We start from the raw sequence: 9,756 nt of genomic DNA, 5'->3' as shown, positions 1-9,756 counted from the left end.
AGAGGAGCCAACCCACGATATGAGATTAAGTAGTCTGACAATGACACAGTCTGCTTGAGTTGCTTATGATTTGGACTAATCTAAAGCAGCATTGTTGGCTGCTAGAAGCGGTTAGTTAATTAAACACAGAGGAGATAATTAAGATGAGACGACTGTGTGGATCACTGGTCAGTCTGCCATTATTTGGGGGACGGGCCTGGCAGGTGGCACAGCACTCTGTCAGGTGACAGCTCACAGCCTGCGCAGCAGATCAGATCACATGATAGCAGTCAGCTCACTGTGGTTCCCCCTGGTACAACCCCCTACAGTTACAGTAAAAAACCTTAGTTCAACCAAGGCCTCATTTCTGGGCAGCTTTGAGAATGAATTTCCAGTTATTTAGTTGCTGGCTGGTCACGTGCCTGGGGCAGGGGAGAGGCAGGGGTAAAGGGGAGTGCCAGGGCGGAAGCAGATCACACTCCAGCACAAGCCAAGCACTAATGAGGGTGAGGCTGGGGCCAGACGACGGCCATGTGATTACATTTAGATCTGGGGGGAGATCTTGACCCATGGTGGCCCGCATCTAAGTGACATTTACCCAGGATAACCACACTGCAGCTGAGGCTTATTAACCTTTAATAGACCTGAGCACCTCCACACATCTTACTTGGCAAATGGATTATTAAATAGACCAACTTCAACATGTAGGCTATTTTGGGAAGTCCCGTGACCATCTGTGCACTAGCTTCGTGTAGGGGTTAAGTGTAGCAAAGTAGTAATCTTTTTCAATATTCCTCTAGTGACATTATTTGAGACTTGTAGAGCACCGTCCCACAAGTACCAATGGTCCCCTGCAGGAAATAATCTGGCATACTTTCAGGAAGTCAATTTCCAGAAATGATATCCTGATTCCCTTCATAAATTGCAAAGTATAATTTCTATATTTCAGCAATTTGGACCATTCAGCCGAACATGGAAGAAAAGCATGGATATCGAATGATTGTAGCTATCTCCCTCACAATAAACAATAAATATTACATTTAAATGGTTAAAATCTGGATCACATTTGTTTTCAAATGTCGTCAATGCGCTGCCAGACAGACTGGGATTCTTCTTTTTTAATAAAAAACAAAACAAAGAATGCATTAAAAGACGACAGGAAAAGCTCCAGGCCTATTATCATGCTTGTAACAACCACACCTCTGACTCCTATATAGCCCGTTTTCCACCCAAGCCAGAAGTCTTTTAAGTCATGTGTTTAAGTGTGCTGTATCCACCAGAGCCTGGGGTGCTTGGCCATGTCAAATCAATGCTTTCGAGTGGTGGAGAAGTCAGTCACATTTCACTCGGTTCTGCATTTAGGAGCAAGTCGATCATACTTTAGGCATCGCCATGCTTGTGTGACAAAGGCGTTTTCATAGTCAAGTAGGAGATGATGGCGCAGCGAGTGAGCAATGTCACCTAAGAGCAATGACCTACATTATGTATCGCTTTCCTTCAGGAGCCAGTGGCTTTACTCTGCCACCACCACTCGACGCTGGTCACCATCTCCGGGTCGGAGACCAGGCCCCTGAGCCAAATATGGGCTCCAGCTTACATGAACAACGCACAGAAGACACGTTAGCGTCGGGTAATATAGTAAACGTGGAGCATCAAGCCTTTTTTTGTGTTGTGTAAACTAATAATCTCACCTAATAGATATCTAGATAAGTATATTTGATAACGGGGCTTCACTGAGATGTATAGACACTCAAAAAGGAAACTTCCCATAGAAATCTTTTGGCATTTTCTCAACACTCACATTCCCAACATTTGACGTTCCCAACATGTGATGTGAAGAAATGCGATGCAGATGTTCATTTGTCAGCAGACTGTTACTTGCGCGCTGTCAATAAAGATGACCCACAAGCATTCTGAAACAGAGTTCAGAGCCACGTCCCATACAAGTCAAGTCCATGATTGCATGTTTTACATGAGTCTTTAATAATGCAAACTGATGGGCACAAAAGGCCTTACCAATGAAATCTGGAGTGAATTACAGCACCTTGAATGTCAGCATAAACATACAGGTAACTGCCTAAATAAAAGGAAACACTTGAGTAGATAGGTACTATACGTATCAGCTAACCACATAGGGTATAGCAGTAGTATGCCTGACTGCATAGTCGAGGACGTGACATAAAACCATTGGTTGTGCCATGCAACGTCTGAGCAGGGAATGCGACCATGATGTGGTTAGCTGACAGATAAAATACCTATCCAGGTGATCTGATCTGGGCGGTGTCTGCAATGTTTGAGCAGAGGAACGTGCCCATTGAGATGAGAGCGATGCAAGACTTTGCTCTCACACAGGCACACAGAGTACAAAGTGGTAGCTACAGGACCAAAACAGTAGAGAAGTTTAGCCTCGCGCTTCAACGCTCCTGAGTTGTTGAGGAAATGTACCCACTGCTACTGTTAACTTGGTGCTTCTAAGTCATCTTGCTGAGTCTACCTTTAAAACGTGACCAAAACTAACATAAACACACTGTATGAACTGACCCATCTCCTTATAGATTAGTGCCCCACAGTGGCAAGAAGTGACATCCCCTAAAAAAATACTAAAACTACACAACACATAAATGGCTCCTAACCTTCCACACATAGGCTACTTTATGTCCATAACACTAAAACTAAATATGATCTGAAATCAAGCTGAAGCTAAACTGAATATTTCAAATACAATTATTTAAACTAATAGTTTTCAGTTCTATCATAAAAACATAAAATTGATAATAACCTTTTTGGTAGTTGTAGTAGTAGTACATTGACTGTGTGAAAGTGGACTAATAGCATTAGATGTAGATTGGTAGGTTTAGCTATGCCAAGTAGGGTAGCTATTGTCGTGTTTAGTGAGTTTCTAGTTTCAAAGTTTGTCACATGCACAGGATACAGCAGGTGTAAAATAACACAGTGAAATGAATACTTGCAAGTTCTTTCCCAACAATAAAGAATATAATAAAAAAAATATAGAATAATTATAGAAAAAGATAACACGAGGAATAAATACACAATGAGCAATGATAGCTTGGCTATATACATGGGGTAGTACCGCGTCGATGTGCAGGGGAGCGATGTAATTGAGGTAGATGCAGTATGTACATATAGATAGGGATACCTATATGTCAACAGGACAGACAAACAGTAACAGCGTATGTGATGAGTCAAGAGGGCGAATGCAGATAGTTAAATAGTTAACCAAAACCTGCCCTGACTAACTATTTTTCATTTTTACAGCTTGGAGCTAGAAGCTGTTCAGGGTCCTGTTGGTTCCAGACTTGCCATGAGGTATCAGAGAGAACAGTCTATGACTTGGGTGGCTGAAGTCTTTGACCATTTTTATGGCCTTCATCTGACACTGACTGGTATAGAGGTCATGGATGACAGGGAGCTCGGCCTCAGAAATGTACTGGGCCGTGCGTACACCCTCTGTAGCGCCTTGCGGTCGGATGCCAAGCAGTTGCCATACCAAACGGTGATGCAGCCAGATGCTCTCAATGGTGCAACTGTAGAACTTCGATGATCTGAGGGAATATGCCGAATCTTTTCAGCCTCCTGAAAGGGAAGAGGAGTTGTCGTGCCCTCTTCACGACTGTGTTGGTGTGTGTGGACCATGATAGTTCCTTAATGATGTGGACACCGTGGAACTTGAAGCTCTCAACACGCTCCACTACAGCCCCATCGATGTGGATGGGGGTGTGCTCAGCCCTCCGGTTCCTGTAGTTCACAATCAGCTCCTTTGTCTTGCTGATGTTGAGGGAGAGGTTGTTGCCCTGGCACCACACTGCCAGGTCTCGGATTTCCTCCCTCTAGGCAGTCTCATCATCCTCTGTGATCAGGCCTAACACCGTTGTGTGGTCAGCAAACTTTATGAAAATGTTGGAGTCGTGCGCAGGTAGTACAGGGGGAGTTAAGCAAGCACCCTGATGGGCCCCGTGTTGAGGGTCAGCATGGCGGATGTGTATTTGCCTACCCTCACCACCTGGGGGCTGCCCATCAGGAAGCATCATTGCTGGGGTTCAGCTGTGTGCCCACTGTGCCACCATTGGGCACATTGCCCTAGGATGAGCTACTTTTGTAATGTTTACCATGCTTGCCAAATCAATCTCAAAATCAAACCGCTCATGCAATATAATATGCTTTATGTACAGTATTTGACGATTTGTAATGATGTTGACTACTTTAAACTTCTTCTCCAGAACCGCTGGACCGATCGGCACCTAATTTGGTATGCAGCATCTATGAATGCACATCCTCAAATATATTCTAAGACTCTAGCTAAAACAATATGGCCGCTATGAGCCGATGGCTTGCATGAATGGCTTTTCCTGTTCAACAGCACCACAATGTGGCCAAAGTCAACCATACTGTACAGGTTAGCTAGACTCATATCCTTGAGCATGTGCGCCAAATTTCATAACTGAGTCAAGCAGATCAAGAGCGTCACTGTGTAGTCGATATGAAGGTACTTGCATATGTTGAGTCTTGACAGTGCTTGCAACGCGTGTACCAAGATGTGTTAAAATACAAATATCACAGAATTGACTTATGTGCCAGACCACGCCCAAAATAATGTTTATTGGTCAGTAGCGGCCATACTGTTTGACATACCTCGGTCCATAGAGGCCAGATATCAAGTTTAGTGCAGATCGGTCATTCCCTGCCAGAAGAGTAGCGTCGTTTTTCAATAAAATCCTAAATGCCGGAAAATCCATCAGGGCAGAATTTATGGGTCCTTGAGGCAAATTTGTTTCTTGTGAGGAGAGGGACAAGCATACCAAATTTCAGGACTGGGTGAGTGGTGTGGCCTTTAAAAGTTAGCATTTTCAATCGCTTGTTATAGTGCCACCATTTTGCCAATTGGCATGGCATGAGAGGGTGTGGCCCATGGGCCTTTACCATCATGTCAAGTTGGGCTGTCCTAGGCCTTACCATCTCACAGGAATTGGCATGTTATTTTCCTTGGAGGGGGGGGGACCCCAGAATAATAATAAACAGCAACAAATATAATAGGGTTGCAGAAGCTCAGTCATTAACATAGCAGCAGTGTTAGTGGTTGATGGGTGTGTGAATGGTGATGTGAGTGTGTGTGCATGGTGAAAGTGTGCTCGCAAGAGTGTCAGTGTAGGCGAGTGTGATGTGATGTGTGGGATAGAGACCAGAGTGTGTGCATAGAGTCAGTGCAGATAGTCTGTGGATGAGGGTGGGCAGTCATTGTCAGCATTTCAAGAGTCTTATTGCTTGGGATAGAAGCTGTCTCGGGGAGTGTTGGTTTGGGACCCGATGCTAGGGTATCGCCTGCCGGAGGGTGGCAGAGAGAAAAGTCCATGACTGGGGTGGCTGGAGTCTCTGGCAATTTTTAGGCCATCCTCTGACACCGCCTTCATGTGTTAGGTTGTTAGAGTGGGTTAATTTAGTGGGTTGGAGTGAGCTGTGGGGCATAATCTGTCTTGGAATGTGTTCCCCCAGTGCTATAATTATTTTAAAAAATGAAAGGCCCATTGTAGTTAATTTAACAGTGGGAAGTTAGCTTAATGAAAGTAGCTGATGCAGTTATTAAAACAGCTGTACCTCTTGATTGGTAGATGATTGGTTATTTCTGTTCTGATTTCACATTTTAATAGCATGGAAACAGACCAAGATGTCATACCCTCTAAGTTTGTCTAAGTTTAGAGAAAATGTAGTTGATTTGGTTACTAAATCAGCTGTATAATTTGATAGGTAGAAGATAGCGGTTCTGATTTCAGATTTGACTTGCAGAGAAGTAAATTATGTTTTTGACTGAGTTGTTGGGAAAGTGGTCAAAGCTGATGTGTCAAAAGTGACATTTATTTACTGTTAACAAAGGTTGGAGGTCATGGGAGTTAACAATGGGAGCTTTAGAATGTTGAAGTAGTCCAATTAAAGTGGATGTAGTATTTTTAGGAGGACACAAATCTTATTTTACGAGAAACCTATTCCAGACCCGTCTGCATGTTTTAAAGTTTGAATGGAGTTTCTAGCTTAAACCAGTGTAAGAGGAGCAGTGTTCCAAATAACTAAGTCAGAATTAAGTTGTACATTATTTAAAGTGGAACTGCTGTCGCAAGTTCCTTTAATAAGAGCTGACATGAAACATGTTAGCCCCCGGCTAATTACTGCCCTAGGTTAAGTATAGCCCGGGCTAAGACTGCACTGCACTCAACCTTACAGCGCATAATGCAGTGTTGTAGTGTGAGGGAGAGTCAACAGCTTTTTCTAATGGGCCCAAAGCAGATTCTTTCATGCATATCCTCAACATGTTAGATAAATGAAAGCGTACAATAACCATACAACATAGTAGAAAGAGGAGGAAGGGATGCGCTACTAAGGTACACAATAGTACATTTTGGTAGATAGGTGCTCTTTGGTAAAAGGGGTAAATTGGTCATCAAAAAGAAAGGAGGACCAAGACACTCTTCATATAATTAATTTAAATGCCTTTATTAGTATGGCATGTTCAATAGAAACTTTTTTTTTTTTTTAAACCGACGCGTTTCGGCAGCATGGCCTTCGTCAGGGAGTACAAAGAAAGGACTACAATGTCCTCTTTGAACAGCTTTTCAATTAGCCCTAATTAGAAGAGGGAGCGGTTACACAATTGACTGGACACACCTAGTAAGCAATACTATACACATTAAAGGGTGAAATACTGTAGCTAAGTTATCATAAAAATACAACTCCAAGCTAGAAGTATCAGAAGGCTAAAAGGTAGTTCTAACCTTAAATATGACTGGGAGAAGTGTCAAGAATAAGAAAGCAATATATTCCATAGTACACAGCAAAACATGAACAACAGTCTAACCATAGCGGAGGGCAAATTAAGTGTCCACACTGGATGACAGCCAATGGACCCATCACAACCCTACAGGAAGGGTGAGAAATTCATATCTTCTTTTAAACCAGGGTATTTAGTGGCCTGTAGTTTGTAAATCCAAACCAGGGTATCTTCCTGTAGTTTGTAAACCAGGGTATTTAGTGGCCTGTAGTCTGTAAATCCATATCTTCATTTAAACCAGGGTATTTAGTGGCCTGTAGTTTGTAAATCCATATCTTCATTTAAACCAGGGTATTTAGTGGCCTGTAGTTTGTAAATCCATATCTTCATTTAAACCAGGGTATTTAGTGGCCTGTAGTCTGTAAATCCATATCTTCATTTAAACCAGGGTATTTAGTGGCCTGTAGTCTGTAAATCCATATCTTCATTTAAACCAGGGTATTTAGTGGCCTGTAGTTTGTAAATCCTTTAAACCAGGGTATTTAGTGGCCTGTAGTCTGTAAATCCATATCTTCATTTAAACCAGGGTATTTAGTGGCCTGTAGTTTGTAAATCCATATCTTCATTTAAACCAGGGTATTTAGTGGCCTGTAGTTTGTAAATCCCAAAACTGTTTAAGACGGTCCCCTTTTCTAAGACCACTTAGCGGAACACAAGTATGCCATACGGGTAGGCAATGAAGACTACCCCATGGCAAGGCACTACAAGTCCCTAACACCATGGCAACCCTGCCTCCCTACAAGCTATGGGTATTGATCATATTCCGGCCTCTATTAGAAAAGGGGACCGTCTTACCCTGGTTTAAATGAAGATATGGATTTTTCACCCTTCCTGTAGGGTTATGATGGGTCCATCGGCTGTCATCCAGTGGACGTTTTGCTTAATTTGCCCTCCGCTATGGTTAGACTGTTGTTCATGTTTTGCTGTGTTCTAGTGTACTATGGAATATATTGCTTTCTTATTCTTGACACTTCTCCCAGTCATATTTAAGGTTAGAACTACCTTTTAGTCTTCTGATACTTCTAGCTTGGAGTTGTATTTTTATGATAACATTTTAATGTGTATAGTATTGCTTACTAGGTGTGTCCAATCGATTGTGTAACCACTCCCTCTTCCAATTAGGTCCAATTGAAAAGCTGTTCAAAAGAGGACATTGTATTCCTTTCTTTGTACTCCCTGAGGAAGGCCATGCTGCCGAAACGCGTCGGTAAAAAAAAAAAAAAAAAAAAAAAAAAAAAAAAAACTTGGTTTCTATTGAACATGCCATACTAATAAAGGCATTTAAATGAACCATACAACATAGTTTGAGTTTAATGCTCCAAAGTCATGCTAAAGTGTACAAGCATCAGACGGCTGGTAAAAAGCCATGTGAAGAGGCTCAACTGAAGTCACAGATGTTCATCATGGCTTTTACCCAATCAAAGTCTAATCTCTCGGGGATTTCATGTATGTTAACACAGCTACAAACGCAGAGAGCAAACACTTCGACAACAGTGCATAAATGTCTCGACATATTAAACAACCAGACAATAAACAACCTATTCAATTCCAGGGATTTGCATGAGAAATGGGAGTATTAGTGAACACAGACATCCTCAATATCTACTTTCAGAAGAAGACTGACTTCAAACATTATCCTGTGAGTGAGAGGAAAGGAGAAGAGAGCCAAGACCGACAGAGAGAGAGCCATGTCTTCCTCTCAGTTTTGGGCATATCTGTGCTCACAATATCAAAGATTAGTACACTGTCACCACAGATCTGCAATAAGCTAATTGCTTAATTAGCTGACCCAATTCGATAAGCTTCTTTCAGCATATTAACAAGAGCTACGTAACACATAGCTGTGATTCATGACGACTGAGTTTATTTATGGGGTTTACAATTATGAGAGTGAAATACAAAACGTAATGGTCAATAAATGCTCCTTTCATAAAAGTTCTGGAAAATAACATGTGATCATGTAAAACATTTCCAGTCCATCACATATTCATGATTAGAATGCTCAGACTACTTGATATGCGCAGCTACTTTACATCCGCTATGCGTCAGTGTCAGTGTGTCCCTGTTGAAACAATTAAAGTTGAATCTGGGAATGATTTCACTGCACTCGCAATAATTCTGGACAATGGCGCATGAGGGTTAAACATAAAAATAATTTTCTTATTAGGTTGAAATGGATTAATTTACATTTTCTCCTCGCATACTTTACATATACTGTATGATCTCTTGCACAGTGCAGGAAGGTTTGGGTAAAGAGCACTATTCGTATAAGATGAACTCATCTATATGCTAATTCATTGGCATGTAGACCTGCTTCATTTCTCTGATTCATTCCTGTTTACCTATTAGCTGTTATAGATGCAAAAGGAAATTGGAATATTAAAAACCAAAAAGCTGAGGGCTACAAAGCATTAGCAGTACATCACCTGTTATTATAGTCATATTAGGGTGCCACTGTTGGCCTTTGTTTAAGCTGCGCCCAAGAGCCAGGCTGCAAGTGAGGTTTCGTAAATAAAATGAGCCATCCCTTTAGTTAAGTGGGACCTGGTGCACCTGACAAACCATAATGAGGTTTCAAATGTACCTAAGCCGAGACAATGTCATATGGAAAAGGGTCCAAAGCCTGTCTTAATATGTAGCAAAGGTTTCTTTTCAGGGGGGCAGTCAAACCTAATGTCTCAAAGCAACTCTGTTACATGTGCTTAGAACTACTGTGCAAGTTGAATACAACTACCTTTACTAAAACGACACATGGCAACACCAACATGGGCTTATATGGGAGATGTGACAGATCATATTACAACCAGAGCCTAAATGCTAATGTAATTTCTCATGAACTGGGCTTAAAGAGATCCAAATCGACCATTCGCTGATACCCACTTCCGTTGTGTTTAAGAGGATGACAACCTCCCTCTTATTGTCTAAGTAATTCACCAAAATTG

The sequence above is a fragment of the Oncorhynchus tshawytscha genome, linkage group LG27 (genome assembly GCF_018296145.1).
Source record: "Oncorhynchus tshawytscha isolate Ot180627B linkage group LG27, Otsh_v2.0, whole genome shotgun sequence".
Taxonomy (NCBI): domain Eukaryota; kingdom Metazoa; phylum Chordata; class Actinopteri; order Salmoniformes; family Salmonidae; genus Oncorhynchus; species Oncorhynchus tshawytscha.
This window is presented reverse-complemented; position numbering follows the sequence as displayed.